At 40.4% G+C, this 20,471-nt stretch overlaps 1 protein-coding gene across 2 annotated transcripts in view; it reads left to right on the top strand.

Moving 5' to 3' along the window:
• LOC106605419 (protein O-linked-mannose beta-1,4-N-acetylglucosaminyltransferase 2) overlaps positions 1–20,471 on the top strand; it is a 34,418-nt gene that overhangs the window by 4,237 nt on the left and 9,710 nt on the right. The window contains exon 1 of one of the 2 annotated variants that reach the window (XM_014201054.3): positions 9,069–9,316. The exons of the other annotated variant lie outside the window; for it this stretch is intronic. The gene's annotated coding sequence lies outside the window, so the exon portion shown is untranslated. Of the gene's footprint in view, positions 1–9,068; positions 9,317–20,471 lie in introns of those variants that run through there. 2 annotated transcript variants of the gene reach the window in all.

A 20,471-nucleotide genomic window follows, 5' to 3' on the forward strand; every position in this document is an offset into this window, starting at 1 on the left:
ACCCATGAGCAGCAACGTGAAGTTCATAGAAGCATGTCAAATTTAAGCTGTCTTTTTTTATTATGGGGTATATAATTGTTTTTACAATTTTCCATCTTAAAATGTAGGAATATGCAAAGATGGAAAAGGGGTCTTTTTTTGGAAAACATCTACCAGAAATAGTTTTTAAAGGTATTAGAAATACATAACACTCATATTGAAGTAAAAGACCCCTTGCCAACAAATATCAACACTTTATATTTAGTTTTGGATATATTTGTCTGCCTTCTGTATGTTGAAGAACAATTGCCTTGTGCCTTAAAATTCTGTTACCAAAAACCCACATATATTTAAGATTTTTTCTAATTGCGCTCCCTCATTTGGAGGGGAGGATAATGAATGTTCAGAAATAACAAATAAAGGTAGATCTATTAATTAGTCAGTGTTTTACTGATATCAATTTTGTTTATTAATTATTGTGACGATAACTTGTTCACTAACTGAATTTCTGCAGTTTATTGGCTACAATGGTGGAAATCATAATAGTCACAAACCACAGTTGGGTTCACAAGTTTGGACAGCAAAGTAGAGTACAGAAAAGTATAGCACTGGGCAGTACTGTTCAGTAAATAACTAGAGTATAGTTCAGTAGAGCACACTAGAGTTAAATACACTATAGTACTGTACTCAAATGCACTCTGCTGTGCTGTACTCTACTGAGCTCTACTGTGGAATTGCCCAGATGCTGAATTGTCTTTACTATTTGAAAGACCTTTTCAGCTTCCGTGAAACAAGGGCTATTTTTCAATTGTCTTTCCTTGATTCCTCACGTCCTCTCTCTTCGCCTCCTCAAAATGCATTGGAGGAGAAGATTAGACAAAGGAACCTAGGATCTTCTGTGCATTTTGAGGAGGTGAAGAGAGAGGATGTGAGGAATCAGGAGGACAATTGAGAAAGAGCCTTGGGATTACTAGGTCACCCAGGGACATCTCAAAAAGACAGAACTACTCCAGGCTTTTTGTCTTCTCAGAGAGACAAAGCAGAAAGCCATTTTTTTACTGTAAAAGCATAGCGAGAAGTCAGGTGAAACATCAGGCTAGAAATGTGTTGTCCAGTCTGGCTTGTTTAACAGTTTTTCTACCCATAGCATATTTACTTACTGTACCGCCTGCCTGCTGCCTTCTAAGGGAATATTTACTTTTCTTAATGCTTTTTTCATTATTTATAAGCAGTATTCAGTATAACAAAGATTTTGGGACTATTAGGGGAAAGCGGATGTGGGCGAGGTGGTTGACTGAGAAATGTGGTGGGTGGGTGGGAGCTCTAGGGAGACTGAATACTGATGAAGTGGAGCTGGAGCGGTAACATTACGCCAGACAGAAATATAATTTAAATGTGAAGCATTCCCAGTTGTAGCCCGAGTTCATGCATGCATATGATTATGATGGGAACTATGCTGACCTTTCTCCAATTGGATCATGTTACTCTTAAGGCAACATTTACTTCCTCTCACAGAAAATGTCAAGCAAAAAGCGCTCTTTTTACTCTCCATTCAGATTGTGTTATTCCCCATAGCCTAACTTCTATTGCTATGTGAGGACATCCGTTTTCAAACAACCTAGGCTGTCAATGTCTATTTAGGCCTAATCATTTGTTTAGTAGAAGTGTAGTTCTATAGTATGTATATATAAATATATATATAATTTTTTTTATTATTTAGTCTAGGGGTTTTCAAACTTTTCTTGCCCAGAGACCCCCGGCCAGGCAAACCAGGGACCCTCATCATATGTTAGCAAAAATATAAAATCACGTCTTATCAGGTGAATGAATGATAATGGCAAGTAGAAGTAATCAACATTTTTAAAAGTGAAGAGATTTGGTAGACAGTTATTGTTTTGACATCCCCACAGTTCATTGGAAGAGGAAATGTAAACTAACATAGTCTATTAGCTCGAACGGTATCTTGGCGGCGTAGAGAATTTTGCATGTGCCCAGAATGCCCAGTTTCTTTTCTCCTTGGCTGTATAGCTTTTTTATTGTTAGTTCTCAAAGATGGTATTATAAAAAATAAAGTGTGTGTGTGTGTGTGTGTGTGTGTATAAATATCACACACTCATTCAAGGGTTTTGTATTATTTGTACTATTTCCCTCAACATGGGGGCCCCTCAGGGGTGCGTGCTCAGCCCCCTCCTGTACTCCCTGTTCACTCATGACTGCACGGCCAGGCACGACTCCAACACCATCCATTAAGTTTGCTGATGACACAACAGTGGTAGGCCTGATCACCAACAACGATGAGACAGCCTATAGGGATGAGGTCAGAGACCTGACCGTGTGGTGCAAGGACAACAACCTCTTCCTCAACGTGATCAAGACAAAGGAGATGATTGTGGACTACAGGAAAAGGAGGACCGCGCACTCCCCCATTCTCATCGACGGGGCTGTAGTGGAGCAACAAACTAACATGGTCCATGCACACCAAGACAGTCGTGAAGAGGGCACGACAAAACCTATTCCCCCTCATGATACTGAAAAGATTTGGCATGGGTCCTCAGATCCTCAAAAGGTTTTACAGCTGCACCATCGAGAGTATCCTGACTGGTTGCATCACTGCCTGGTATGGCAACTGCTCAGCCTCCGATTGCAAGGCACTACAGAGGGTAGTGCATATGGCCCAGTACATCACCGGGGCTAAGCTTCCTGCCATCCAGGACCTCTATACCAGGCAGTGTCAGAGGAAGGCCCTAAAAATTGTCGCAGACTCCAGCCACCCTTGTCATAAACTGTTCTCTCTGTTACCGCATGGCAAGCGGTACCAGAGCGCCAAGTTTAGATCCAAGAAGCTCCTAAATAGCTTCTACCCTCCAAGCCATAAGACTCCTGAACAGCTAATTAAATGGCTACCCAGACTATTTGCATTGCTGCTACTCTGTTATTATCTATGCATAGTCATTTTAATAACTTCACCTACATCCTCAAAAGGTTTTACAGCTGCACCATCGAGAGCATCCTGACTGGTTGCATCACTGCTTGGTATGGCAACTGCTCGGCCTCCGACCGCAAGGCACTACAGAGGGTAGTGCGTATGGCCCAGTACATCACCAGTGCCCTGCTTATTGACACATTGACTCTGTACAGGTACCCCCTGTGTATAGCCCCGCTATTGTTATTTACTGCTGCTCTTTAATTTTTTGTTATTCTTATCTTACTTTTTTACATTTTTGGGGGGGTATTTTATTAAAACTGCTTTGTTGGTTAAGGGCTTGTAAGTAAGCATTTCAGTGTAAGGTCAACACCTGTTGTATTCAGCGAATGTGACAAATAAAATTTGATTTATTTGGAGTTTTCCCATTTTTCTCTGCAGATCCTCTCAAGGTCTCAGGTTGGATGGGGAGCGTTGCTGCACAGCTATTTTCAGGTCTCTCCAGAAATGTTTGATCGGGTACAAGTCCGGGCTGGGCCACGCAAGGACATTCAGAGACTTGTCCCAAAGCCACCTCTGCGTTGTCTTGGCTGTGTGCATGGGGTCGTTGTCTTGTTGGAAATTGAACCTTCATCCCAGTCTGAAGTCCTGAGCGCTCTGCAGCAGATTTTCATCAAGGGTTTCATCAAGAGCCTGTGGTTCCAAACTTCTTCCATTCAAGAATGATGGAGGGCACTGTGTTCTTGGGGACCTTCAATGCTGCAAACATTTTTTGTAATACCCTTCCCTAGACCTTGCCTTGACACAATCCTGTCTCGGTGCTCTACGGACAATTATTTCAACCTCATTGCTTGGTTTTTGCTCTGACTTGCACTGTCAACTGTGTGACCTTTATATAGACTTTCCAAATCATGTCCAATCAGTTTATTTTACCACAGGTTGACTCCAATCAAGTTGTAGAAACATCTCAAGGATGATCAATGGAATCAGGATGCACCTGAGCTCAATTTCGAGTCTCATAGAAAAGGGTCTGAATACTTATGTAAACATGGTATTTCAGTTTTTTATTTTTTAGACATTTGCAAACATTTCTAAAAACCTGTTTTTGCTTTGTCATTATATTGTATTGTGTATAGATTGAGGAAAAACATTAATTTTAATACATTTTAGAATAAGGCTGTAACGTAGCAAAATGTGGAAAAAGTCAAGGGGTCTGAATAGTTTCTTAAGGCACAAATGGTATCCACGGCGCAGGGTTTCCATTATCCGTTAATAGCTGGCTTTTTGCCCATTTCAAAACAAAAAAACATAATAATAATAGAAAAGCGATAATTAAAATTGGTGCCGGCCAATTATCCTGGAGAAGAATAAAAAAATCCCATTGCGAAGTAATGCTTTTTAGCTTATTCATTGATGGAAATACCAATCAATGGAAATATACTGAACAAGAATATAAACGCGACAATTTGAAAGATTTTACTGAGATTCAACAGTTCATATAAGGAAATCAGTCAATTGAAATAAATTCATTAGGCCCTGCAGCCAAGTAATAACGCACTTTTGTGGGGGAAAATCGGAATTCGTTTTTCCACACAAAAGGGCTTTATTACAGACAGAAATACTCCCCAGCACAAACGATCTTGCAAGTGAAGAAGCTGGATGTGGAGGTCCTGGGCTGGCGTGGTTACACATGGTCTACAGTTGACCGAATACAAACAGTGTAGATATTCCCTCCGCAAGGCAATCAAACAAGCTAAGCATCAGTATAGAGACAAAGTAGAGTCGCAATTCAACGGCTCAGACACAAGACGTATGTGGCAGGGTCTACAGTTAATCACGGATTACAAAAAGAAAACCAGCCCTTTGCGGACACCGACGTCTTGCTCCCAGACAAACTAAACTTCTTTGCTCGCTTTGAGGACAATACAGTGCCACTGACACGGCCCGCTACCAAAACCTGTGGGCTCTCCTTCACCGCAGCCAACGTGTGTAAAACATTTAAATGTGTTAACCCTCGCAAGGCTGCCGGCCAAGACGGCATCCCTAGCTGCATCCTCAGAGCATGCGCAGACCTGCTGGCTGGTGTGTTTATGGACATATTCAATCAATCCCTCTCCCAGTCTGCTGTTCCCACATGCTTCAAGAGGGCCACCATTGTTCCTGTTCCCAAGAAAGCTAAGGTAACTGAGCTAAACGACTATCGCCCCCGTAGCACTCACTTTCGTCATCATGAAGTGCTTTGAGACTAGTCAAGGATCATATCACCTCCTCCCTACCTGACACCCTGGACCCACTTCAATTTGCTTACCGCCCCAATAGGTCCACAGACGACGCAATCACACTGCCCTAACCCATCTGGACAAGAGGAATACCTATGTAAGAATGCTGTTCATCAATTACAGCTCAGAATTTAACACCATAGTACCCTCCAAACTCGTCATTAAGCTCGAGACCCTTGGTCTCGACCCCGTCCTGTGCAACTGGGTCCTGGACTTTCTGATGGGCCGCCCCCAGGTGGTGAGGGAAGGAAACATCTCCACCCCACTGATCCTCAACACTGGGGCTCCATAAGGATGCGTTCTCAGCCCTCTCCTGTACTCCCTGTTCACCCATGACTGCGTGGCCATGCATGTGTCCAACTGAGACGACACTACAGTGGTAGGCTTGATTACCAACAATGACGAGATGGCCTACAGGGAGGAGGTGAGGGCCCTCGGAGTGTGGTGTCAGGAAAATATCCTCACACTCAACGTCAACAAAACAATGGAGATGATCGTGGACTTCAGGAAACAGCAGAGGGAGCACCCCCCTATTCACATCGATGGGACAGTAGTGGAAAAGGTGTATAGTTTTAAGTTGCTCGGCATACACATCACGGACAAACTGAAATGGTCCACCCACACAGACAGCGTGGTGAAGAAGGCGCAACAGCACCTCTTCAACCTCAGGAGGCTGAAGAAATTTGGCTTGTCCCCGAAAACACTCTCAAACTTTTACAGATGCACAATCGAGAGCATCCTGTTGGGCTGTATCTCAACCTGGTACGGCAACAGCTCCGCCCATAACCGTAAGGCTCTCCAGAGGGTAGTGAGGTCTCACCAACGCATACCGGGGTAAAAATTGTATGTAATAAATGTATCACTAGTCACTTTAAATAATGCCACTTGATATAATGTTTACATACCCTACATTACTCATCTCATATGTATATACTGTACTCTATACCATCTACTGCATCTTGCCTATGCCGCACGGCCATCGCTCATCCATATATTTATATGTACGTATTCTTATTAATTCCTTTACACTTGTGTGTATAAGGTAGTTGTTGTGAAATTGTTAGTTTACTTGTTAGATATTACTGCACAGTCAGAACTAGAAGCACAAGCATTTTGCTACACTCACATTAACATCTGCTAACCATGTGTGTGTGACCAATAAAATTTGATTTGAAGCCGGTTGGACGTACTGCCAAATTCTGTAAAATGAAGTTGGAGGCAGCTTATGGTAAAGAAATGAACATTAAATTATCTGGCAACAGCTCTGGTGGACATTCCTGCAGTCAGCATGTCAATTGTACGCTCCCTCAAAACTTGAGACATCTGTGGTATTGTGTCATGTAACAACTGCACATTTTAAAGTGACATTTTATTGTCCCCAGCACAAGGAGCACACGTGTTATGATAATGCTGTTTAATCAGCTTCTTAATATGCCACACCTGTCAGGTAGGATGGATTATCTTGGTAAAGGAGAAATGCTCACTTACAGTGATGTAAACAAATTTGTGCACAAACTTTGAGAGAAATTAGCTTTTTGTGCTTATGGAAGATTTTGGGTATTTTTTTATTTCAGCTCAGGAAACATGGGACCAACACTTTACATGTTGCATTTTATATTTTTGGTCAGTGTACATTTGACTGGTCATGCATATCGGTCTGTTATTTTGCATAATTTAGTGGAATTAAATTGGCGTGTGTACAGTATATTTGTTATGTATCTTATCACACTCGTACAGCATACATATACAGAGCCTTTGAGCGGAAATCTGTCAGACAGCGCGAGAGCTGCTGCTACAGCATCTCAAACAGCAAATGCATAGGCAAAAGAAGGCAGGCTTCATCAGCGTGTCACACACCACTTTGCAATGAGCTGAAGACGGTATGCATTTTGAAAACATATATACTTAATTGTTTGAAACCTGAAAGTTTAAATACATATTATGATGAGCAGGTCTTACCTTGCTTCAAAGTAGCCTAGCCAAAATCAGACCATATCCATGGAGGCAATTATTTTATATCAACTTTCTTTCATTGTCCATAGCCAAAGGCACAATCCTAGTCATATTGGCAGTCCATGCTAGTTGTTGCATATTACATCTCCCCTCTTTTTACATTTCTGATGGATATTTGAATCTCTGCCATAGGAAACCGCTTGGATGTGCAGAGCACTTTTGACAAGTTTTCCTGTTAATTGCATTATGGAACAAACATTCACGCTATTAGGCTATTTCTTTCTCAACAAGCTGACCAATAGAATAGGTAAACTGTTCTACTATGGGGGATAGTAGATTGACATAGGCTAGTGATTTTGCTGTTCGTTACTTGTCTTGTTGGTTGAGGAAAAGTAAATGTAGTATTTTGGTATTTATTAGGATCCCATTAGCTGGTGCAAAAGCAGCAGCTACTCTTCCTGGGGTCCACACAAAACATTAAACAATACAGAATGACATACAGAACATCAATAAACAATAACTGCTCAAGGACAGAACTACATACATTTTTTTAGAAGGCACATGTAGCCTACATATCAATGGATACACACAATATCAATGGATACACACAAACTAATAGGGGAGAGGCATTGTGCCACAAGGTGTTGCTTAATCTGCTTTTTGAAACCAGGTTTGCTGTTTATTTGAGCAATATGAGATGGAAGGAAGTTCCATGCAATACGGGCTCTATATAATACTGTACGCTTTCTTGAATTTGGGAACTGTGAAAAGACCCCTGGTGGCATGTGTGGTGGGCTAAGTGTGTGTGTCAGAGCTGTGTGTAAATTGACTATGCAAACAATTTGCGATTTTCAACACATGAATGTTTCTTATAAAAATAAGTGATGTAGTCAGTCTCTCAACTCTTAGACAAGAGAGACTGGCATGCATAGTATTTATATCAGCCCTGGACAGTTATTCTAACATCTTCAAAGTGCGCAACAGAATTAGGTAAGAAGGACCACACATTGTTGCATCCTCGACTTGCATGTTCTGTTAATATGAATTACCATCATCTAAATGTGATCTGTCATTCTCAGCATTGATATCAGGTTACGCACCCAATGCATATGGGTCTGGTAAATTTCTCAAATTTCCGGTAGATTTAAATGCTGCGGGTCAAAATGTCAGGTGTCACATTCTCCTAACGGAAACCCTGCCATGGTGGTATTCTGTTGCAGCTAGTGACATTAATAAAATATGTTTTCACATAAAATCACCCAAAAGACCCCTCCCCCCATGTTGAAAATTTAGTCAGATTAGCTAGATTAGATATAGCCTACTTTGTCAGTTGTTCACAAAAACACTTTACATTAGAACATGTATTTAGCTACATTTGATGGACTTCAAGGTTGTCTCTTAGTAGTGTGTGTACCGCAATATTATCTGGAGCACCAAAATGTAGGCTAATTGAAGTCATTGTGCCTGAATGGTTATGACTGAACGGTTGTGCAACAAATCTTATATAGAATCTCTTTCTAGTTCTGTGTTCCTAGTAACAGGATGACCAAGCTTTTTAACTTGTTCTGTAATTTCTGCATGCTGGTCACGGTTCTTAGAAAGTTCAGATTTATTGTCAAACTGCAGACTTTCCATTACGCTATGTAATCATTAATAATCCATTTCTTAAATTGAGACAGTGTTCTGTTTTGTCCTGAGTGCTAGCATCTCCAAATACATCCTACCATACTTTTTTATACATCTGTATAATTCAGAATTGAAATAAGCTATTACACAAAAGGATATTTTAATATGGAAAGCATCATGGGGCGCCTCTGTACAGGGATGCATACTAGTCATCTTTCGGCGAAATTCGCCGTTTTGAATCCAAAATATGCGACCTACGTGATTCGTGTCAATCCGATGAGAAACGTTTTGGGGGGGGGGGGGGGGGGGGGCGTTGGATGACTACTGGCTGTATGCGAACGAGTGATGCGTGTTTGGAGCAATACTGGCTGTATCCGAGGCTCAGCCAATCATTCACATAACAACAGAATGCAGCACACGACTGAAGAGAGAAGAGACAACCAATGTGCTAGATACAGCATCAGCGCGCGCTCTGGAAAGACTGCGGGAGAGTGGAATGGCAGACTGCCAGTTAATTTACAGCAGCGTGTCCCTGGCCTTGAACGATAACGAAGAGGTAGGTGAGAAACCTGACCACGGAGATGGGGGTGAGGAAGCGTACTTCATGAGCTGTAACCGAAAAACGATTGGCATTTGGAAAGTTTGAGGTGAGGGAGAAAGTGTGGTGGAACAAGTATTGTTAACTTTACTTAAAAATGCTATCTTGTTAGATGGATCGAATTCTCCGTTAGCTGGCCAGAGAAATGTTGAGCAACATTAGCCAACTTAACTGAACAAATAATTTAGTTTATGGTGTGAAAATTAACTAGCTAATAAAGTCAGACAGCTGACGCTACACCATCAGATATGCTAACATTAGTAACCTAACCAATTCGCTATAGTATTGTAGCGACCCTCACGGACAGCTGTGTGCTATGTGTTAGGCTATGGGTTGGTTGTGTTGTATTTACCAGTACCCAGTGTTCGCGGGGTCCGACATGCCAATCAACCTGCTATCTGCCAATCACGGGAATGCCTCGAATGTTCTGATGCCGGGCATCCTGGTGGTTGGCGGAGTGGCGTTGAGGGGGGTTGGGCAGGGGGATGGAGCATTGGGTTTTAGACCGGGTCTCGCCGTCACAAGAGAAGGTCACGGTTGTTTTATATGGTATCCTTCATTTATTTGGCGTGGGCTACGGCCAAACAGTAGCCTGTGTGAAGTTGGGTTAATAAACCGTAAATTCGTAAACTCAATCCTCTGTCTGGAATCTTGTTCCTTTATGATCTAGTCAGGTCATTACAGTATTAACTGGCATACGACTCCTTGTGCAGAAAAGCTCGCATGAACGCACACACGCTCAAATCTTCATTGCTGTGACTTTCTTGCTAGTTGAGATTTCTAATCACGTTCGGCTGCGTTTAATATTTTTTTTTATATCGGTTTGATCGCGGGGGAGGCACTAGTAATGTCTGCCGTTTTCTCTTTTCCAAAATTCGTCATCTCTCCCATGTCTTATTCGACTAGTAGTTGTTCTGAAATATGTATTGCTTGCCTACATTTTACTCCCTCCTCTGTTTAATATAACACGCATATATTAATTATTAATTTCGGTTGTCTATCCTGACGTGAAGTTTGTTCTATAGAAAGTATTTGACTCTGATGTGTAAGTTTGTTAACAAACATTAAATAACAAATACAAATGTCGATTTGCATAATAAGATATAAAATGATGATAAATCAAATATAAAAAGACAAATAACAAACAAATATTGGAAAGCTGCAACAGCTCGACTGAACATTTAGTCCACTTTAACTCAAGCCTAATCGAGTCCTGACAGGCAGTGCAGACATAATCCTCCAATGATGGGATGGTTTTCATACAGGACTGGTGGAACCATCGTGGGCAGCGGTCACAACCAATCTGAAATTTAGGATGAAAAATGTAAATATATTAAACATTAAATACATTTTCTTGAATTACAATTATTTCATTATCAGACAAAGTGGATGATGCTACCTCTAGAAATATTACTGCTTATACAAATTTGTACTCCTAAAAATGTGCCTTTAGAAGTGAACAATCAATTGCCCAGTTAGTGTCTTTCTCATTATTGTCCACCTCCCCACAGAAGTGGCACAGTTGGCTCAGGTCATCTAGCAAAACATGTCAAGTAGTCTATACATCTTTACATGTATTTTTCTGAGAAAACAGGGAACAAGGGAATAGTGTAGGTTTCTTGTAAAATAATTATTTAAATACATGTGTTTTCGTGGACATCTAGTCAGAAGTTGGATCACAGATAACCTTGAAAGATCCATATAAGTTGTTTTTTTTAAATCTACAATTATATTAAATTAGAAATTCAACATATGGGTGTTTTGGAGGAGAGTGACTGCTATTTCGTCTCTCATGATGTTAACATCTTTGTCCATATTTGAAAAGACAATCGACTCCTCCTTCAGAACACATTCAGCATACTGGGGAAAAAATTTGGTGGGCATTTCAGTTTTCCCCAACAAAATTATGTTACACTTAAGATTCTAATTCGCAAGTATACAACGACACAGCTATAATATAATTTGACAGTTCTGTTTTGCCTTTTAGTCAGTATACTTTCAGTAGGTTAATTGTACATTACTTATACTCTCATACTTACTTTCAAGGCAAAGACCCCACAAGAAGTAACATCTTGTTGGCATGGGTGAGGAAGGGTACCAAATGCCCATCTGGAGATATTACACCCCTTCTCTCTCAGGAATGATCTGAACATATATGTTAATAAAAGTACAGCATTTTGGAACACTTTATTGATTACAATATAGAGATTAATAACAGAGGGGAATCTGAGAAGGCAGGGATTCCAGCAGGGTGTGAGTTGAAGTAGTCAAATCTGGAGCTGACAAGGGCTGGAATGTAAATTATGTGATCATCATTATCTAACATCTGAGAATGGGCAGGCATTCCCTCGGATGAAGAGCATCTCCATCTTGCTGATTATGTGCTGTCATCCAGGTGAAAATGTCACGTGTATATCTGATGTAGGAAAAGAGATAAGAGATACGTTGAGTGTCCTGTGCATATGTATATGTACTGTGTATGTGTGTATATATATATATATATATATATATATATATATATATATCTTGGTATATATATATTTTTAATTTCTATTATTATCATTATTGTGGTTGAGGGGTGGGGGAGGTTGATGGGGATGGTGGAGGTGCTGGGGAGGGGATTCTTCATGGAGGCACATTGTCATAGTTTTGTTTATTATATTATTATACATTTATTCTTTTTTCTTTTTTTTCTATTATTTTAACAGTTTACTGTGATTATGCATGCATGTTGACTTATATATTTGAACTTTTTCGCGCAGAGTACAAATTGTATTATTATTATTGTACCTACATTCTTAAAAACTAAAACAGAAAAAGTTTAAAACAATGTAGGAAAAGCCATAAGAGGGAAAAGCACGATGGGATGGGGGATTGAGGGATGGGTAGAGAGAACAGTAGAGGGCTCTGAAAAATATTATTGCTGAAATAATCACTTCCTTTTGTGACTAGAGTCTAATAATTCCTGTGGTACACATCAGAGGGCATGATAGGTCACCAAAAATGATTCTGAAGTGTGCCAGGCCTTGCAGTCCCAATTAATAATTAATGTATGTGTGTTATATTAAACATAGAGGAGGGAGTAAAATGTAGGCAAGAAATAAACATTTCAGAACAACTACTAGTCGAATAAGACATGGGAGAGATGACAAATTTTGGCAGAGATTTATTTATAGACTAACACACTTGAAACAAATAGCCAAACTGAAAACGGCAGACATTACTAGTGCCTCCCCCGCGATCAAACCGACATAAAAAATGTAATGAAACGCAGCCGAACGTGATCAGAAATCTCAACTAGCAAGCAAGTCGCAGCAATGAAGAACTAAGTGTGTGCGTGTTCATGTGAAGGGGGGGGGGGGGGGGGATTCTGGCAGGGGGGGGCTTTTCAGCACACTGTTCCTGAAGTTATAACCCGTTAGTTGCTTACTGGACCCTGGCAAAGCTAATGAACTAACTACTATCTGTGAACTAATGTTTTCCCTCTACAATATGTGGTTAATGTTCAGAATGAGAGAATTAGGTGAAAATGAGGCATTGCTTGTTAAACAAGTGGATTCAGGGATCAAGTGTTGCTGGAGCTGGGCCTGGCTTAAGCTGGATGCCGCTATAGAGGTGAAAGGAACACCACACACTTTCCCTTTTTCTCACTTCGTCAATACAGTGGATAAAAGGGGTATGCCAGGTGTACTCTCTGCCTGAAAGAGCTCAATTATGCCAACAAAGGGTATTATGCTCTCCTGGCACATTGTAGAACAGATGTCCAAAAGCAGAAAGTGTAAAATGTAATAATGTGCAGTGTAGCCCAAAGATATTGCTTTTGTTGTGATGAACTTTACAGTAACACTTGTGTGTGTGAGTGAGGGGGATTATTACTTGTTTTACTCAGTGAACGTTATTTTTGCACACATGTAGCCTTGTGCACTTGATCGATGTCTACTATAGTGGGCAATTCTTTTGAGCAAAAATAGAATGCCTGTTTGTTTCATTCTAGTTCTACTTCAAGATGTTGTTTTCCCAAGTGCAATATTTAGATGTGTGTGGTCACAAGCCTTCTATTATAAAGGCTGTCATGGCTAACTGCAATATTAGTGTATTGTTTTTTTCTCAAGACTTGAGTGTCATTGCAGTAAAGTCTAGGCAACAAATAACCTTGGATTGCTTTCTTTACATTTTTTTGCTGTGAGTTAGGTTCACATTAACCACTTTTTATTTTACACACACAGAATGAGCATGTAGATCATATTCTTTTGTTGTTTAATTAGTTAAAACCTGCATTTCCCCCAAGCAGTGCCAAAAAAACAAACTTTTATGTCCCTCACCCGATTGCATCCCTGCTCTGTAGGGAGAACACTGGAGAGCTGAGCAGTGGAGTTTGATTCACATTTTCGCTCACAAAAACGTTCAATCTCAAGCCTGAAACCTCAACGGCTTGGTGCAGTGTTAGCTGAAGATGCTGCCATGGAATTGCCTGCTAATTTATCACAGAGGCAGGCTGACCTTTGGAATGCCCTTCAGTACTTGGCACAGTGGAATTGCAATAGGCCCTGCACGTATCCCTGTGGGCCGCCTGTGTGCATCGAGGAGAATTAACGCTCACCACTGGCACTGGCACCATTGCCCTTGTCCTCATGGATTGGAGGGCAATGCTGCTTTAGGTCTTCATGCTGTGACATTTAAGCAGCAAAAAAATGCATTGAGCACTATTAGCCTATTAGAAAAATGAAGTGGTATTGTCTGAATGGCATACCAACTTAAACACTTGTAGGAATTGGTTAAATGGGTAGGCTAAAAGGGAAAGCCGAGGGGTTTGGGAAAGCTGAGGAGTTTGTGCTATCAGCCTATACAGGTACATTTAAAATCTTAGAAGTAATTTCTGGACCTAAATCCCATGTAGGGGGCTTGGTCAAACTTTAGAGGAACCATGTAGGTAATTAATTTTTTTAGGGACTGCCAGAGGTTTCTTCCCAAATGGCACCCTATTCCCTTTGTAGTGCACTACTTCTGATCAGGTCACATCAAAAGTAGTGCACTGTAAAGGGGATAGGGTGCCATTTGGGAGAACCTTGTCCTCCTGATGACACCCAGGTCATGAAGCCTATAGGCCCAACTGTCAAGGTCACCAGCAGTGTCTAATTATGGGCTTTAGCCCCCTGTCAGTACAATATGGATCAGTGGGCAAAGTTGAGTTAACCAAACCTGTCTCCTCTGCCAGTGCCCTTTGGGAATGGCGATCCAAGTCAAACATTTGAGGAGAGGAGAAAAAAGGAGGCCCGAGTTTGGATGACAAATGAACGATGGGCTTCACTCAGTTTAACTTCAAATGTAGTGCAGTTCACATATGAGTATTATGAGTACCAGTACGTCTGCATTGCTATCATATTGTATCGATAGATGGAGATAAGGGCTTCCCCAAGACTTTTCTCACCTGAATTAGTATCATGCTCTTTTGGTAAACTAAATCTCAAGTCGTTATGAAAACATGTGGAAAAAGCTCTTGTGTAACTGATCTTTTTCCTGTAACTTAGCTAAAACTGCAGGGTATTGCCACAAAGACTGAGCCTACTACTACCACTGACATATTGTAGCCTAGGTATTTGGATGTCAAAATAGCCTGAGGACTTTTTAGCCTGCCTCTATTGCAGCATATGAGAGCAGATTTGGAAAGAGAGAATGAGAGCAGCAAGAGAGAGAGTGAAAGAGAGAGCAGGGAGGGAGAGATGGAGCCATTATGTCTTTGTTCAGTCTGGCTTCTTCCTCCAGGGCCCTTGGCTTGGCTGGCTGTTAGAGGAGATAGAGTCCGGGGCTTTAGGAGAGTGTAAGGTTGGCTGTGTCCAATGGGCCCTGGTCAAAAGTATTGCACTAAATAGAAAATAGTGTGCCATTTGGGATTTAGACAGTCAGGCCAGAGATACTGGAGTTCATTATGATCTCAGTGTGGAGAGGAGAGAGAGAGACAGGAAGACCGTGGGGGGATGGCTACTCTCTGGGGATGCTAGTGGCAAAGGAGGATTCTCAAGGAGTTTTTAGGATAGAGCAATTTGACCCAAGGAAAAAATGAAGAAATCAGAGGTGCATGTGTGTCTGTGCAAATGTGTGTTGGAAGTGGCAATGACCGTTCATTATGTTTCCATGATGTCTGCTGTATGAATCTTGTGCTCCATAATGTCTGCTGCTCAAAGCATTAGAGGCATTGAGGTAGGGTTAAACTTATTTTACTTAACCTGGGATTGAAGGATGGATAGGCTTGGCTGCAAGGTAGACTTGGGTGGTATCCAGATTGACCTACCTTCAAACCAACCTTGTGCCATCCTGGGATATTCGGTAATACCGGCACTGCACACAAGGGGCACTATTTTCAAACCCCACCGAGCTTCTAATCCCAAGGTTAGCAATGCTAACAAGTACATGGAAAATACCATAGCGATTGCTAGTCAAATGCAAACTAGCGCATGCAAACATTTTATACAGTCTCTGACAAACTGTTTGCAGGACAGATATCACAGCTCATAAAGTTTTATAAAAGTAACAAAAAAATGCTACTCACAGTTTTCTGCACGCACAAAACGAATATTAGAAGGCATGGTAGGTTTATTTATCAAAATAGTTTAACCTGCTTTTTTGGTATAAAAGTCACTGATCTGGCTTTCAAAGCGAAAATGCCCTTTTTGTTACAAATTTAACCAGAATAATGTACAATGCACATCCACTAATAATGACCAACTTCTGGTAGCAGGCAGCAGGCATTATAGAAAATTAACACGGTTTCATAAAAAATCTCTAAAGCGCAAGCCTACGTGCTAGTGAGTAGCCAGTGAATCTTTTATATTTAAAGTCAGCCAACTTGGATCTACAGTGCATTCAGAAAGTATTCAGACCTCTTGATCTTTTCCACATTTTGTTACGTTACCGCCTTATTCCAAAATATATTTAAAAATAATAATTCCTCATTAATCTACACACAATAATACCCCATAATGACAGAAAAAAAAACGGTTTTTAGAATAAAAATGAACTGAAATATGACGTTTACATACACTACCATTGAAAAGTTTGGGGTCACTTAGAAATGTCCTTGTTTTTAAAAGAAAAGCAAAACATTTTGTCCATTAAAATAACATCAAATTGATCAGAAATACAGTGTAGACATTGTTAATGTTGTAAATGACTATTGTAGCTGGAAACGGCTGATTTAAAAAAAAAAATGGAATATCTACAGTTGAAGTCGGAGGTTTACATACACTTAGGTTGGAGTCATTAAAACTCCTTTTTCAACCACTCCACAAATTTCTTGTTAACAAACTATAGTTTTGGCAAGTCGGTTAGTACATCTACTTTGTGCATGACACAAGTCATTTTTCCAACAATTGTTTAGAGACAGATTATTTCACTTATAATTCACTGTATCACAATTCCAGTGGGTCAGAAGTAGAGGTCGACCGATTAATCGGAATGGCCAATTAATTAGGGCCGATTTCAAGTTTTCATAACAATCGGTAATCTGCATTTTTGGACACCGATTGTGGCCGATTTAAATATTTAATTTTTTTTACCTTTATTTAACTAGGCAAGTCAGTTAAGAACACATTCTTATTTTCAATGACGGCCTAGGAACGGTGGGGTAACTGCCCTGTTCAGGGGCAGAACGACAGATTTTTACCTTGTCGGCTCGGGGATTCGATCTTGCAACCTTCCGGTTACTAGTCCAACTCTCTAACCACCTGCCTTACATTGCACTCCACGAGGAGCCTGCGTGGCAGGCTGACTACCTGTTACGCGAGTGCAGCAAGAAGCCAAGGTAAGTTGCTAGCTAGCATTAAATTTAGCTTATAAAAAACAATCAACCTTAACAGAATCACTAGTTAACTACACATGGTTGATGATATTACTAGTTTATCTAGCGTGTTCTGCGTTGCATATAATCGATGCGGTCCCTGTTAATTGCTCATCGAATCACAGCCTACTTCTCCAAACGGGCGATGATTTAACAAGCGCATTCGTGAAAAAAGCACTGTCGTTGCACCAATGTGTACCTAACCATAAACATCAATGCCTTTCTTTAAAATCAATGCAGAAGTATATATTTTTAAACCTGCATATTTAGTTAATATTGCCTGCTAACATGGCTTTCTTTTAACTAGGGAAATTGTGTCACTTCTCTTGCGTTCCGTGCAAGCAGTCAGGGTATATGCAGCAGTTTGGGCCGCCTGGCTCGTTGCGAACTGTGTGAAGACCATTTATTCCTAACAAAGACCGTAATTAATTTGCCAGAATTGTACATAATTATGACATAACATTGAAGGTTGTACAATGTAACAGCAATACTTAGACTTAGGGATGCCACCCGTTAGATAAAATACGTAACGGTTCCGTATTTCACTGAAAGAATAAATGTTTTGTTTTTGAAATGATAGTTCCCGGATTTGACCATATTAATGAGCTAAGGCTCGTATTTCTGTGTGTTATTATGTTATAATTAAGTCTATGATTTGATATTGATAGAGCAGTCTGACTGAGCGGTGGTAGGCAGCAGCAGGCTAGTAAGCATTCATTCAAACAGCACTTTCGTGCATTTGCCAGCAGCTCTTCGTTGTGCTTCAAGCATTGGACTGTTTATGACTTCAAGCCTATCAACTCCCGAGATTAGGCTGGTGTAACTGATGTGAAATGGCTAGCTAGTTAGCGGGGTGCACGCTAATAGCGTTTCAATCGGTGACGGCGCTCGCTCTGAGACCTTGAAGTAGTTGTTCCCTTGCTCCGCAAGGGCCGCGGCATTTGTGGAGCAATGGATAACGATGCTTCGAGGGTGGCTGTTTTCGATGTGTTCCTGGTTCGAGCCCAGGTAGGGGAGAGGAGAGAGACGGAAGCTATACTGTTACACTGGCAATACTAAAGTGCCTATAAGAACATCCAATAGTCAAATGTATATGAAATACAAATGGTATAGAGATAAATAGTCCTATAATTCCTATAATAACTACAACCTAAAACCTCTTACCTGGGAATATTGAAGACTCGTTAAAAGGAACCACCAGCTTTCATATGTTCTCATGTTCTGAGCAAGGAACTTAAACGTTAGCTTTTTTACATGGCACATATTGCACTTTTACTTTCTTCTTCAACACTTTGTTTTTGCATTATTTAAACCAAATTGAACATGTTTCATTATTTATTTGAGGCTAAATTGATTTTATTGATGTATTATATTAAGTTAAAATAAAACTGTTCATTCAGTATTGTTGTAATTGTCATTATTACAAATAAATAAATACATGTTTAAAAAAATCGGCCGATTTAATCGGTACCGAAAAATCATAATCGGTCGACCTCTAGTCAGAAGTTTACATGCACTAAGTTGACTGTCCCTTTAAACAGCTTGGAAAATTCCAGAAAATTATGTCATGGCTTTAGAAGCATCTGATAGACTAATTGACATCATTTGAGTCAATTGGAGGTGTACCTGTGGATGTATTTCAAGGCCTACCTTCAAACTCAGTGCCTCTTCGCTTGACATCATGGGAAAATCAGAAGAAATTAGCCAAGACCGCAGAAATCAAATTGTAGACCTCCACAAGTCTGGTTCATCCTTGGGAGCAATTTCCAAACGCCTGAAGATACCACGTTCATCTGTACAAACAATAGTACGCAAGTATAAACACCATGGGACCAGGCAGCCGTCATACCACTCAGGAAGGAGTTGCGTTCTGTCTCCTAGAGATGAACATACAGTCTCAACATCAACAGTGAAGAGACGACTCCGGGATGCTGGCCTTCTAGGCAGAGTTCCTCTGTCCAGTGTCTGTGTTCGTTTGCCCATCTTAATCTTTTCTTTATATTGGCCAGTCTGTGATATGGCTTTTTCTTTGCAACTCTGCCTAGAAGGCCAGCATCCCGGAGTCGCCTCTTCACTGTTGACGTTGAGACTGGTGTTTTTGCTTTGTCATTATGGGGTATTGTGTGTAGATTGATGTGGATTTTTTTGTTGTTGAAAAAGTCAAGGGGTCTGAATACTTTCCGAAGGCACTGTTGAACAGTTGAACTTTTATGAATACACTCTCCTGTCCGCCTCCAACTGTTTGAACAACATCCTGTTCATTTAGTTTAGATGTTGAAATAAAAAAAATCATAATAAATAGTGGCCTACCTGTAAGATGCCTATTCTCAGAATGAAAATGAGTTGCCAATTCCTTATATAAATGCATATTTTTATGCTCATTGCACATTTATAAAACATAGACTAGATGGCTAGCACATAAGTCTGTGGCTAAAATGCTGCTAGCGGTTCGTGGTACCCCGCCTGACAAACTGAGTATTAATTAATTTCCCACAATCATGTTCATTGATACTTCCATTTTAATAGATAACGAACTACTAAATTAGAAAACCAAATGCACAACTGTAGAGCATTTAGCGCTGCAAATCGCAGCATCAAATGATGCAAAATTCATCATACGGGCCAGATTTCTGTATTTTGAAAGTTACATATCTTGAAACCTTGATCGCTGACATGCAAAACATTTTGGGACTATATCAACAATGGACTAATGAAACAAATACCAAAAGATCGTTTTTGGGTGTAGTTGTCCTTTAATAGTTATACGATATCTAGCTGGCAAACATTTAGTTGTGAATTCCATACTTTAACTAGATCACCTGGCGCGTGCTCACAAAGCTCCGATCTCTTGTTGTGTGCTTGTAACCAAACGTGACTGGGGACTACCGGTAGGCCTAAACTTCATAATGAAAAATAATCTGACAGGTGAAATGAAGAACGTGATCTGCTTTATTTCCTAACCTACTGCACAAGTTGACTGCAGGTATTTACTTAAAGTAGCTAAAAATATTCAAATTTATATTAAAAATAAATAGTTTCAATGGTATTGAAAAACCATCCTGTGGCTATTACCAAATACTCTGGAATACGGCATATACAGTATACTGACCAAGCCTACTGCAGACAGTCATTCTGTCTCCAGGGAGAGGAAGGAAGTGTATTTAGTGTCTGCAGCCCAAAGTTGAAGGTTAGGGAGATAGTCTGTAGATTCTGATGCATATTATAGATGCCAATGACTACGCTAACTCTCTTGACTCTTCTTTTTGAGTATTGCTAAGT

This window comes from Salmo salar, chromosome 05, assembly GCF_965601325.2.
Source record: "Salmo salar chromosome 05, fSalSal1, whole genome shotgun sequence".
Lineage (NCBI taxonomy): Eukaryota > Metazoa > Chordata > Actinopteri > Salmoniformes > Salmonidae > Salmo > Salmo salar.